Genomic DNA, 14942 nt, shown 5'->3' with positions numbered 1-14942 from the left:
AATTCATAGCTGTTAGGCAAAAACAAATTGAGCTTATTCTGTTTTGAGCTATGTACAAATGCCCTAAAAATATTTTGGTGAATGTATATTTATGTTTCTCTATTAAATTCACTCATTTCTCTATTGTGGCATATATAGAGATGGGTCCTAATAAAATTAATATCTTAACAGAGAAGATAAATAGTTTATTCATTAATAATTAGAGAAACTCATGATTGGCATATGGATTTATTTATCTTAGGAGAGTGACAGACAGAGGTGAAGGTGAAAAGAAAAATCTAGCTTTGTCTACCTGAAGGCATCAAAAGCTCATCCTGTAAAAGTCCAAACCAAATGACCTGAAGTCAATGAACAGAGAGGAGTGATTTAAATACAAATTATAGAATTTCTTAAGCATACCAGACTTATTTTTCCCTGCAGTGGAATGCAGCCGTGTAGAATTTCAGTTCTTTTTACAACCTGGATGTACCCAAGTTTCAGGTTGTGCTGTGAAACTGGAAGTTCCCCAGAAGCTGTGGGCACATAGTTTCTCTGGGCAGCGAGGGAGGCACGGTGACGGATCATTATTCTTTCAGGTGCCACTAATATTAATATCACTGGTGTCACTATTCACTGAGTGATGAGTAAGAAGAGTCACTTTTTTCTCCAACTCATTCCGCACACTCTGGCATTGGACACATTCATTTTCAACAAGGAAGCGAAGGCCCAGGTGTTACGGAAAATGCGGACAATGTAACTGTGGAAATAAATCCAATTATCCCCATGAGCTGCTTCAGTGACTCAATACCAGAAAGGAAAAAAAAATAAGTGCCATTCTTTCAGCCACAGCTACTATAAGCCATAGTGAATCATATACTATCTCTTAAATTAGGTACAAATTGCTGTTATATTTTCTTTTATAGAAATGTTTTCTGTATATATAAACATATATATATATGTGCCTATATAATGTGTCTGTGTGTGTATGTGTGTGTGTGTGTGTGTGTGTCACACAAATTATTCCATGTAAAGGATATAGAAATTGAAGTACTGGTATAAAATTCATTCTATATCCTATATTTGCTCTACGTACATAGTAAATTATAACTAACTGCTTAATTTCCTAGGGACAAATGTAAATTGCTATACATACAAATGGGATTATTTTGTTAGTTAGTAAGCCATTACCATAGATTCTTCACTGCTCTTTTGGAAAGGACTAAGTGGTAGGTGAAAACTCCTTTCTAAGATCATTTCACATCCAAGCCTCACTGTAGCTTCTCTCTTAGCTTGACTCTAGTTTTAGATAATAAATTAAAACATAGGACTTTGATTCACAGAGAAAAGTAAGCTTTCTATAAGGTTAAGTTTGATGAAGAAAATAATAAACTTGTCAATTTGGAGATCTATATTTCTCCTTTATTCGCACTTACATTTCATAGCTAAGGAACTAAAAAGAGGCATGTTACACGCAATATGGCAGCAAGCTCGCTAAAATAACTTTGCAAAGTACGAAGTAATTGATCATTCATATTAGAAAAAATCTGGATGTTTTCATTATCGAAAATGACTAAATATGTGCCTTTCCTGATTTTGTAAAACACTATACCCAGCTTTTTTTCAGTCGTGGTGAGAGCAAGGTGATGTGTGACAGCCGTTGAGACCTGACCAGTTAGTCTAAGATACAACCATTCTTTTATATATATATCCTTTTTCATTATAAGTTATTACAAGATATTGAATATAGTTCCCTGTGCTGTACAGTAGGACTTCATTTTTTATCTATTTTATATATAGTAGTTTGTATCTGCTAATCCCAAACTCCTATTTTATCCCTCCCCAGCCTTCCCATTTGGTAACCATGTTTGTATTCTATGTCAGTGTGTCGTTTTCTGTTTTGTAAAAAAATTCATTTGTATTATTTTTTTAGATTCCACATATAAGTGATAGCATATGATATTTGTCTTCCTCTGTCTGACTTACTTCATTTAGTATGATAATCTCTAGGTCCATCCAAGTTGCTACAAATGACATTATTATAATTCTTTGTTATGACTGAATAATATCCCATTGTATATATATATATATACCACATTGTCATTATCCATTCATCTGTTCATGAACATTTAGGTTGCAGCCAATAGGTTAGCTATTGTAACTAGTGCTGCTATGAACACTGGGATGCATGAAGATACAATTATCCTTAAACTGTGGTTCCTCATCCTGGTTTTTCATTCCCATTTCTCTGGGACTTTTAAAAAACCACCAGTGCTTAGGATGTACCCAAACTAATTGAATGAGAATTTCCAGTTCTGTATACCAGTCATCAGAATTTCCTCTAAGCCCCAGTGTTCTACCTTAAAGCCAAATTTGAAGAGCAGCATTGTCTTTCTACAGCATAAGAGAATGAAGTCATTAAAGGGTAAAATACAAAGGAACAACAACAGCAAAAATCCCTTTGACTTGTGCTAGTGGATTGAGTTCTGATACTCTTTCAGATAAATGAGGAACTTTTCCATCACTCATCAATAGTAACAGTTGACCACTTTTCCCCTTAGGTTGAGAAGCCATTTAAATAACTATATTTAGATGGAAGAAATCCAGTAAATGATTTGCTGCATGTTTAGGTAGCTTCTCCTACATTGCATCCAATTGTCGGGAAATATATTCATTTATGCATTAAAAACTTTTGTGGGTTTAATGATTATGTGCCAGGAATCATTCCCAGAGAGAATCATGGAATCAAGTCAAACATGATCTCTCCACTCAAGTAGTATACAGCATGGATTTTTGTGTTTCTTCAACATATATAATTGAGTCCTGTTATAAACCGAAAACTGTTCTAAGTTCTAGGAAACATCAGAAAACTAAGTAGAAAAAAAAATCCTGCTCTGTGGAGCTTATTTTCCAGGGGGAGTAATAGGAAATCAAATAAAAATATTGGATGAGAAGAAATGAAAGCAATGGAGGAGGACAGGGAATGAGGGTAGAAGAGAGCAAAGTACAATGTCAGATGGGGCTGAGAGCTGAGAGAGGTCTACTGACAAGGCGACATTAAGTAGACACCTGAAAGAGAGAGAACGTGTAAGCCATGTGGTTATTCAGAGGAGAGAGTTTCAGATGGAGAAAAAGGCAAGTGCAAAGGCCCGGAGCCAGGAGCTCGTTGGAGGAGTTGGATGAAGAGCTGGGCAGCCGGCAGTGAGGCTTTAGCTGAGGGGCAGGGAAGCCAGTGTGAGGGGAGGTCACAGAGAGGGGAGGTCCTGTGAAGCAGGGCTTGCTAGCACTGAGTGAGCTGGGGGCCCAGTGAAGGGCTGTGAGTGGAGACTGACAAGTTCTGACATTCCATTTACAGTCCCTGGGCTGAGGATTGAGTGAAGGGAGCAGATATGGAAGGAGGGGTCAGGGAGGCTATGATCAAATTCCAGGGGCGATGTGGCCCCTGCCGAAGATATTCTGGAAGGATAAAGAAAAGGGGCTTTGACTCTACCAAAGAGTGCAGGGAAGCCTTCGTATAGACTTTGTTTATCATGAGAGCCTTCAAATAATGAGGAAGAATAGATTATCTGGAAAGAAGGGAAAGGGAAAATAAACAGAAGTATGAACCAGCATGGTGCATTTAGGAGTGGCTTGCTGTGTAGAAGAGGGCAGGAAGCAGGGCGTGGGTGATGACACTGGGCTGGGAATGGAGAGTGAAGACCCTCGTGTACCAGGCTGAGCAGTTGGACTTTGTAGTATAAGTACGGAAGGAATAGTGAAGGTTTTTAGGTAATCTGGAAACGATGTGGAAGAAACACGAGAAGGAGGAGCAGTTGGAGAGAGACACCACTTAGAAGGTTCTTGCCACAGGTACTGCCCAGGAGAGAAAAATAAGTCTTTGCAGCTCTGGCAAGAGCTACTGCAGCAGCGTGTCCAGAATGCAAAGGGGTTGGGGGAAGAGGAAGAAAATCAAACGATGGCTTCAAGAAGCATCAAGAATGTTTTCCTTAAGGAGAAAGCAATCCTTACACAGGATCTAGAGAAATCAGTAGATTGTTTTCAATCATATATGATGAAAAAGAACTCCAGGCAGGGGCAGCATTCAAGGCACAGAGACCGGAAATAGCCTGGTGGATTAGAGGATGTAGCAGGTGACTGGAGCACAGGGCATGAGCAGAGAAAGAGGGAGGAGAGCTGGAGGTAAGCGTAACAATACGATGGAATTCGGACCTGGTTCTAGTTGTATAGGCAATGGCGATCCAGTGGAAAGATATTAAGTGTGGTTCTTTAGAAAGCTTTAGAAAGCTGTTCAATGTCAGTGCTTAGGGAGAAGAGGAATTTGGTGACATGAGAGGAAGGAAGGCTGGAGAGCAGACTATTGAAATAGTCCAGGACAGAAATAAAGGATTGCATTAGACTAGGAGCAGTTGTGTTGAGAAGTAGCGGACGAATTCAAGAAGCATGTCAGAGACTAAATCAATTGGATTTGGTGATAAATTATATGCAGGGAAGTAAAGGAGAGGGAAGAATTTCAGAGTCACATAGGGCCTGTCTTGGGCCTCTAGGTTGCTGGCTGCACATTCATTAATATAGGAAATGGATAAAAAGGAGCACAGGATGGGAAAGAACCAGGCTGATCTGGATCTACCGAATTCTATATGGATTTCTCAGATTTAACTGCCTCATAAGCATCTTGAAATATGTACAAGAACTCAGTACTTGGCATAAAACAGGCATTCCATCGACATTTTCTCGATGTTGAGCTGCAGCATTTGAAGTGAAATGGCAGGAGGAGGATATAGCTCAGTAGAGCACGTGCTTAGCATACCCGAGGTCCTGATTCAACCCCTAGTATCTCCATTAAAATATATAGAAAAAGGAATCGGACTTGAAATGACATCAGGCCCAGCCAGCCTAATTTGCCCACTTGCAACAGGCTGCAACTCTTCAGAGGAAACAGTCCCAATTCTATCACGTATTATTCATGCATTAGATACTACGTTCTCCTAGCCCAGCTGCCAGTGTTAAATTCTATGCTACGCAACATCCTTGTGGCCCAGACTCAAATCAACAGTGCAGCGAGAGAGAGAACGGTTCTGAATTTTCTTCCTGATAGAATCCCTTTTGGGTAGCCCCTTTCCTTTGGCACAATTTTACAAGGCTTCCTTTCACTTCAGCTTTATAGATGTTTAACTACTAGGCTCCAGTTAGAAAATCTTTAGTTTGTATATAATCACGAAAAACACCATAAAAGAGAGCTATGGTGGTGAGAAACCATTCAACCATGGGCCTGGGACACACAGAGGCATGATGTATCCATTCTTTGAGCTAATACTTTGTTATGGTTCTAAAGATGTTGCATAACAACTGTGCAAGAAGAATGGGAAAGATATTTATATATAGTTTTTCATTAGGACAAAATATAATTCTGTTTAATTCATTTAATAATCATTATATAATTAAATAATCCATGTAAATGAAATAACTGACTTTGCTTTATAAAGTCATGTTAAAAGAAACTATGAAAATTTATTTTATAAATGAAAGTTTCTAGCAGTTCCCTACTCCTTGAGTTAAGGAAAAATTTTTGGTATTTCTTGTTCATGATTAAAAGACTCGTAACACATATGAATTTTGAAAATCTTTTTTTGGCTGATGAGAATTAGTGAAAGGATTTTATGAATTTTGTATGAGGTTACATGAAAAATTAATAGAATATAAAGTGTGCTTTTGTTCCCATTTAGATATTGATTTATTGCTTTGGTACCAAATATATCATTAAATTATGTAAATGTAATTACAATACAAAATAGTTAAATGTCTCAGTGTGAGTTACCTGTCAAAAGAAGAAACTTGTGGCAGAGCATATGGCTCAGTGGGAGAGCATGTGCTTAGCATGCTTAAGGTCCTTGGTTCAATCCCCAGTACCTCCATGAAAAAAATAAGAATAAATAAATAAACCTAATTACCCTCCCCCTCCAAAAACAGGGAAAAAAGAAGAAACTTGTATGTATTTGAGGATAATTAATTCTTATGTATACAATTTGTGTGTCTCTCTTAGTGTATATATCCAGAAATAAATGCTATATATTAAACTTAATTATGTCTAAGATTCTTAGTCTGTTTCCTATTCTTAATACTTATAACCAAGAAGAACTTTAGAGGGAAAAATCTCATTATTAATAGCAGCAGAATTTACTAATATGATTTTTAAGATGGACCGTTATTTTCATTTATCCTGAAAAATCCCAGATAATGGTTATTATTTACCCTATTGTACAGTCAAGAAAAGTGAGAATTAGAAAAAATAAATACTTTGCCCCAAAATCATATACCCATAATTGACAGAGTAGTTATCTTGGCCTTAAGTATATATATTAATTAATTCAGTTTAAATGTTAATATCTGATCTCTACCCCAAAACGTGCCCCCAAAAAAGAATAGGATGCTGATGCAGGATGGTCATACTTCTGATCTTCTGACAGTAGGATGTGCTCCTGGAATTACGTCACCTGAATGAAAATGACCTCTCGGTGACCTATGCACAATCTCAGCTTAATTCCTGCTGGCCACTATCTATCCAAAGGTAAGATGTGGAGGTGGTGTCTGCAGCATGGGAGCAGCAGCACATGTGACTTAGAGGGAAGAGCTACACATGAGGAGTCTGAGTCTCTGAGTTCTAAATCTGATTCAGTTGCATGACCTTGGTTCAAATTTAGATGAGTCAGACCAGCTAGCATTTCTGGATCTTTCTTCCCTCGGCTGTGATGTGAGGGATAAATAGATGGTCTCTAACATCTCCTCCCAGATGTTGATGTTTTTGTTTGCACAGATCTAATTGGCCAGACCAGGATGCAATGCATGTCCTTGGTCTCACTCTTGGAAATCAATAAAGAACTTCTGCATATTAAGTGTTTGGCACAATACAGGAAGACAATGGTATATTCCAAAGTCTAGCATAGATGTGAAATGACTGAAAAAAAAAAAGACGTTTGGTTTTGAAAGTTGGATCCTGGGTCAGGATTTAGATGGTGAATAATTCCAAACAAATTTATTCTATTTATAATGTCATGTTAGTTAGTCCCCATGTATAGCCTCATATCAACTGAGACCAGTGGGTCAAGGGTCATGCCCACTATCAAAATCAGTGCTAGACATACATATATTCATTTTCATATTCTTTTTCATTATAAGTTACTATAAGATATTGAATATAGTTCCCTGTGCTATACAGTAGGACCTTGTTGTTTATCTAGTTTATGGACAGTAGTTATTATCTGCAAATCTCAAACTCCCAATTTATCCCTTCCCACCCCCTTTACCCTCTGGTAACCGTAAGTTTGTTTTCTATGCCTGTGAGCCTGTTTCTGTTTTGCAAATAAGTTCATTTGTCTACTTTTTTTTTTTTTTAGATTCCACATATAAGTGATATCATACGGTATTTTTCTTTCTCTTTCTGGCTTACTTCACTTAGAATGACAATCTCCAGCTCTATCTATGTTGCTGCAAATGGCATTATTTCATTCCTTTTTAGGCTAAGTATTAACTCTTTGTATAAATATATCACAACTTATTTATCCAATCATCTGTTGATGGACATTTAGGTTGCTTCCATGTCTCAGCTATTGTGTATAGTGCTGCTATGAACATTGGGGTCCATGTATCTTTTCGAATAAAAGTTCCCTCTGGATATATGCCAAGAGTGGGGTTGTTGGATCATATGCTAAGTCTATTTTTAGTTTTTTGAGAAATCTCCATACTGTTTTCCATAATGGCTGCACCAAACTACATTCTCACCAGCAGTGTAGGAGGGTTCCCTTTACTCCACACCCTCCCCAGCATTATGCTGTATACCAGAAATTGACAAAACATTGTAAATGGACTATACTTCAGTTAAAAAAAATCAAATAGCATGTTAGACCAAAAAAAAAAAAAAATAGAGAAGCATTTGTTCTTTTTTTTAAAAAAAAATCCTAACACAGTTAAGCAAGATTCAAAGTCACATGTTGTAGTGGCTGTTGGTGAAACACAAATATTTGGTATTAGACTGTAAGCTGGTGGAGAATCTCTAAGTGGCAAGTTGAGGAAGAGGCCCATTTCTTGGAAGTGTGGGTCCTTTAGCTCAGAATTGGAACCTCAGAGCTCCTAATTCCATCCGTGATGTTTGACTTTAAATGCTTTGAAAATGCTCTTAGAGTTTCTTTATTAGAAAATGGGCATGCTATTCATGTACTATCACAGGGAAATTTTATGCAGTGGGCATATTATCAAAGTAATATTATGAGAAAATGTCAATAGCTGTAAAATATTTAATATCACTTATTTAGTTCTATTTAGGACAGTTTATTTGAAACTTTAAGGAAAAATAAGACTTTCACAGTTTCATTCAGGTGAGCGTACCAAGGCAATTGTATAAGTGACAGGATTTCTTGACTACAGAGAAACATAAATTAACCTTTTTCAGTAGGAATGTAAGGAGTGATATTCAAGAACCTGGCCAGATACCATTCTCAGAGAACTTGCTCTATGTTCTATGAATTATTCTTTGTTTTTATTTTATTTTTTTTTTTTGCCAGTTCCAAACTACTACTTTTTTTTTCTATGAATTATTCTTAGTAACTATTTGCTTCCCTGTGTTCTCTGAGATGTCTTTCTGATGGACCGTACATACTCACCATCTAGATGGCTACAAAGTCCTTACTCTACCATTATGATTTCCGGTTTAGTAGGAAAACCACCAGTAAACTGTCTTGTTCATGGATCCTGGAAATAGGGTTGTATCAAAAGACATACAATAGTTTCATACATAGCCGAGCAGAGAAAGCATATTTCAGAAATATGATTGATTCTAAAAAAATTGAAAAATCAATGAAGTTTTAGGAGCATCCTCAAGAGGACTGTATCCTGTTCATGAAATAGTAAACGCTAGAAAAATAAAGCAATTGGCTAATGCTGAGTTTTTGAGGACCTACAGGCAAGGCAACATTCTACCCTGCTTCCAAATAGATACAATCTGATTAAATTTTAGTGTTTTCACTGCTACTCATACCAACTCTATACTTTCAAATTGAAAGAGTGATATGGATTCAGTGATCAGACCAGTGAAACTTTGCAATCTGAGACCCTCCGTACAACTTGTTTCTTCTATTATTGTTCTTGTTAAAAGGGTCCCATGATAGGGATCCAAGCCTACATGCTTGTTTCACATTTCCTTGCCCTGGGATTGCCACAGATCTTAACTCCCTTGTTTCGTCAGCTCATACGGGACTTCTCACAGGAGTGCTGGGGATGCTACACAGGAGCACCCATGATTCCTAAATGCTGGTCACAGCCCCACAACCGCAACCACAGTGGCCCCCAGAGACAGCTCCATTCAGTGGCTGGGAATCACGCCACCATATTTCTTGTGACCTTCCCTAGGCAGATCCAAAGCCATCTTCTCTTCTGTAGCTTTTACAACTTCAAACTGTTTATATATATATATATATTTCCCCTCTCAAACAACATTTATTTATGTGTTTTTATTTATTTATTTACTGAAAATTTGCATTCTTTTTAAAAGTATATTTATAAATATTTCCATATTTTTATCTTTGACTCTATAATGTGTTTCTTATAAAGAGCAAATAGTTGGATTTTTTTATTGAAGCACAGTCAGTTTACAATGTTGTGTCAGTATAGTTGGATTTTTTAAAAGATAAAGCCTGATAATCTCTGCCTTTGGATTTAGAGGAGCTTATTTTTATTTAAATATTATTATTGGTATAGTTGGATTTACACTGGCTAATTTGCTTTTTGTTTTCTTTTTTTTTTTTTTAATGGAGGCACTGGGGATTAAACCCAGGACATCATATGTATTAAGCATGTGCTCTACCACTAAGCTATACCCTCCTGCTCTTCTGTAACTTTTTCTTTCCTCTTTGTTCTTCCATGAAATCCAGTGGGATTTATTGTTATATTTCTTGCCACACTCTGCAGGTAGTTTGGTTTATTCTTTCTCTCTCTGCTTCTTCTTCTCTCCCATCTTCTCCCCTTTCTATTCTCTCTTTCTCCTTCCCTCCCTCTCACTCCCTCTCTTTGTCTCTCTCACTCTCATCCTTCTCCCTCTAGTCTCTGAGCCAATTGAAGACAGGAGCTGTGTGCTGTTCACTTCTGTGTCTGCAGCACACACCAAACTGTCTGACACTGAGTAGGTCTCCAATCAGTGTTGTGGAACTGTATTAAACTGCTCTGCCTTACAGAGGACTGTAGTCTTTCTCAACCCAGCAGTATCTTAATTATGCCAACTGGCATCCATCTATGGTAACTCCTAAACCAAACCTGGGAAGGCACCAGAATCGCTAAGAGAACTTTTAGAAATACAGATGCAAAGGCTCCACTCCAGAGCAACTGACTCGGGATCTACTGCAGAGCAGCCTGAGAAATGGTCTTCTTGAGAAACTTCCACAGCAATGCCAATCCTCTTCTCAACCACAGCTTTTAGTCCAACCCTTTTATTGTCTTTGTGCTATCAAGGAAATGGAGAGATATTCCTTAAGAATATCTCAGATCCTTTTCTATTGATAGCATAACTTGCCAGAAAGTAGGGTGACTTGAAAAACATTCTCAAAACAAATGTGCTGAGTGATCATACGTTGTTGACTCTATCAAATAACAAAGTACACCAAAAAGCTGCTGTCTAGATAGCAGCTTAAATTACTCAAAGATGTAGGGGAAATGCCTGGTAAAGATACAAAGTCTAAAATATATTTTCTCCTTTGTTCTGAAAGCATTTAACGGTAAACACACTTCTAACACTTTCGCTGCTTGGCAACCATTTCCAGCTATATTTATGTTTGAAACATTCTTTCTTTGCACAGCCATTTGTCCATTGCTCTTTGTACTGTGCCAAAGAGATTTTTAAATGTCAATGTGGGTTATGGAGTTTCCATTTGAGCTTGGACTATGAGAAATCTGAGTCACCCTTTTCCTTCTCTTCCTCCTTGGATGCTGTCTTCCTCCTGTTAAGATACCTTGAGGGTGATCATGATTATGGGCAGTAATGCTCAGCAGGAAAAAGGGTGTGAGATTGGAATGCTATTGGGGGGATTCTAGGCTAGGAAAGACAAGAATATCCAAATTGTCCCTTGCCCCAGCCACTTTCCCTCCAAGTGATTTCCCCAAGGGAGACATAAATACAATGTAAGGAGAGGATAAAGCAAAAAAAAAAAAAAAGACGAATAGACAAGCTCCTTCCAATTCAAGAGAAGATATTATTGCCATAGAAAGGAGAACTAGGCAGAGTGTGTGTGAACTTTAATGAGGCCAGGAAACCACCTTTCTGGGGAAGTAGGAGATGGGAAGCTGAAGGATGAAGACCTTCTCCAAGAGGAGGAGAGGAGCCTCTAGCTCTACTGCCTTCTAAAGCCTAAGGCTGCAATCTGTTGAGCCCTCACTAAATAACAGGTACTTTTCACAAGTCACTTGTATAGAAATAAAGACCAACCAGATGAGAACAAGCAAGGGCTTTTTAATCAGAGCTGGCTATAGCAAGGGAGTCAGCCACCATGGCTTGCTTTTTGGCTGAGACTCAAAGGCAGGCAGAGGAGTAGAAAAGCTTCATAGGGGAAAACAGGGAAAGCTTCGGGGATGCCCTGATTAGAGGCTTTTGGTGTATGAATGCTGCAGGCGAGCCAACTAGAAGTGGTGCATCCTATGTGATTGGTTAGGGATGCATCTTTGGCTTGGTCTGGTAGGTCCTAAATTGGGAGTCTAGACAACAATTGGGGAGGCTATCAGTTACTAATCAAGTCCTGACCATTTTGGTCTGATTGCTATAGAAGTTACTGCCTGGCTTCCTGAATTATTACTAGGCATAGCAGTCTGACTTCCTACAGTTACGTTGTTGGCTGGCTTTCTGGGCTGCTTATTGAAGATAAGGGGTTGGTTTCCTGGGCAGGTTGCTGCAGGTTATGGGTCAAAGTTCTATTTTTACATATGGTTGGCCGTTATCTATTTGTATATTCAGTCATCAGTTATAGTCTTGCTACCACTCAAAGTATATGATCCATGAACTAGCAACATTGGGGGTCAACTGTGAGCTTGTTAAAAATCTACCAAATGATTCCTATGCAAATTAACACTTGAGAAACACAAGGTCATAATTCACCCTCATTGTACCATGGACAGGCACTATCCTCATTTTAAAGACAAGGAAATGTATACAATGGAATATTACTCAGCTATAAAAAGAATAAAATAATGCCATGTTGCATCAACATGGATAGATATGGAGATCATCATACTAAGTGAAGTAAACCAGAAAAAAAAAAAGAAAAATACCATATAATACATATAATATCACTTATATGTGGAATCTAAAAAAAAAGGGCACAAATGAACTTATTTACAAAACAGAGATAGACTCACAGACACAGCAAATAAACTTATGGTTACCAGGGGGAAAAGGGGGGAGGAAGGGATAAATTGTGAGTTTAAGATTTGCAGATATTTACTACTATATATAAAATAGATAAACAGCAAGGTCCTACTGTAGAGCACAGGGAACTACATCTAATACCTTATAATGACCTATAATGAAGAAGAATATGAAATGGAATATATATATATATATACACACATATATATATGTAAAATTCAGTCACTATGGTGTACACCAGGAATTAACACCACGTTGTCAACTGACTATAATTCAATTTTAAAAAGACAAGGAAATGAAGGCTCAGAGGGGTTTAGTGACTGGCCTAGGCATGTGTGTAGTAGGTGGTAGAACTAGAATGTAAACCCAGCTGTCATCCAAGCTCTGCTTTTTGTACTGAACCTAAATGTGATCACTACCTTTTCTTAACAGATGACAGACTAATAAGGCCATGGGACTGTGAGATAAAGCCTTCCTAACAGGAAGCACTAGGCAACAAAATAGAGTGTCAGTGCAGGTTTTGATGAGGTTTCCTTCAGGGACACCAAGGTAAATAAGCATTAGGTCCCCGAGGCAAGGACATCCTGCTGTTCTAGGGAATCTTCAGAAGCCCTCAGAGTAGAGACTATTGAGCATTGACCTGGGACATGCCTTTCTTTTCATAATAAACAAACAGAATTAATAATCTATGACCATTATTCTTAAGCAAGGCATATCCCTTCATAGAAAATATAATTATACAGATTGTAACAAAGGTAGAATCACGCAACATACACCGAATTCCTGAATTCCTTCCTTGTCCAGAAATAATGCTTTAGCATTTTTTATTCTACGTTTTAGGGCATAAAGAAGGACTTGCCTATGGTGTCCCCAAGAGTTAGAGTGTTATGATTATATGTCACCATTGAAACTGCTTCAAATACAATTAGAAAATTATGAAAGTGTGCCATCAAAGAGCCACAGTTGTGCATCCGGTGAGGCTGTGGTGGGGATGAAACCATTTTTCTGTCTCTGAAGCAGTGACTCTGCTGTGCCCAAGAAGCTTGGCTGTGAACTGTAGGCAACCGGTCCAGATTCTCAATGGTCAGGTGAGTTACAGCTCCTGGAAACAACACAGATGAGTGTTGATTAATTAACAAGATTGGTATCACTTGATGTTTTAATGAAAGTAGGGGCCATTATACTAAGGTTTTATCCTTGCTCCTAATTATCTCTCTTTGCCTATGTCCTACCTATAGTGAGGGAAGAAACGCAATCAATTGACTTGTTTTTGGATAAAGAGTTACATATTTTATTGAAAAAAAAGACTTTTCCCCTAAATTTCTGTGTAACCACATTTGGAGGAAATAAAAAACATCTTTATCCTTTTTTTTTTTTCAATGTATTTGTAACCAAGGCACCACACTTTACCTGATGACAACCCTCAGAATAGTGAGTATAAAGACTATAGAAATAGGTAATGTAAACAAGGATTGACCACCAAACCCATCAGGTGATGGCAGATGCCAATCTTTTTATTCCCCATGACAAAATACAGTTAAAGATATTTTAAATTTTCTATTTTTATTTAATCCCAGTGGAGAAAAAAATCTGACTTGGGATAGAGACCCAGATGAACTTAACTGAATTGTCTATTTAATAAAAAACTGTAAATCACGGTCCATTGGGTAAACTTGCATAACAAAATTGGAATACAGCATAACTGATATACCAGTTTTAAGTGATAATTCAGAGGAGTTAAAAAAGAAGAGAAGAGGAATATTCTAATATATATCTTCATATATATACACATACATATATATATATATTTTTTTTTCCTGAACATAGTTTTAGGCTTTCATTCTTTCTGCATAGGATGTTCAGTTTCATCCTTGACTTACAGGAAAAGACATTAAGAAAAATGAAGCCATTTCACTTCCTTTTGAGACTCAAGACCTTCCTCAGAACATCGTGCTCAGGTTCATGTTTTATTTGCACAGAAGGTTCAACAGTGTGAGGTCATGGAAACTGTGGGGGTTACCTTTCATGCACCAGAATGCATAAAACCTATGGAGATAGCAGACCTGGTGGTGAATAGAGTAGAAAAAATTCAGTTGGTCATGTCTTTCAAAGTCTACCAGAGATGTTTCAGAGAATCCCAGGCTTAAAGGAGACTTAATGTGATTAATCAGTGTGGCAGCTGGAAACAATTGAGTCTTTTAATTTATAACTCTTTTGTCCCCCACAAAAAAGCTGCATGTATTCTTTAAAATTATTAAATGCTTCCCAAACATCGCAACCCATCTATTTGATATTATTTTTCATATTTCACATCTTTTTCTAAAAATTGAATATATAATAAATAAGACTGTTGGTAAAGTATTTTCCCAAAGCAGACAGAACAGTAATGAAATTGTAATACAAGACACACAGAAAGCCAGAGAGAAAAGCCTTAGATTTTGGAATCCTAAATGAAACCAAGCAAAAGCTGTGGCCACACTCATTCCCAATTGAAAACACTTTATTATTAATGGGGAGGAAAGTGAATAAAAATAGAGCATAGACATTATCCAATATTTAGGGTCCCCCA

At 37.5% G+C, this 14942-nt stretch overlaps 1 long non-coding RNA gene across 2 annotated transcripts in view; it reads right to left on the bottom strand.

Annotated features, from left to right (window-relative positions):
* Positions 1 to 214: 214 nt before the first annotated feature.
* Positions 215 to 14942, bottom strand: part of LOC141578381 (uncharacterized) — a 52974-nt gene continuing 38246 nt past the window's right edge. For both annotated transcript variants that reach the window (XR_012508741.1, XR_012508742.1), the window contains one exon: positions 215 to 13475. This is a non-coding gene — a long non-coding RNA (uncharacterized LOC141578381). The remainder of the gene's footprint in view (positions 13476 to 14942) is intronic.

Source organism: Camelus bactrianus, chromosome 8 (assembly GCF_048773025.1).
Source record: "Camelus bactrianus isolate YW-2024 breed Bactrian camel chromosome 8, ASM4877302v1, whole genome shotgun sequence".
NCBI classification, from domain to species: Eukaryota; Metazoa; Chordata; class Mammalia; order Artiodactyla; family Camelidae; genus Camelus; species Camelus bactrianus.
This window is presented reverse-complemented; position numbering and strand designations above follow the sequence as displayed.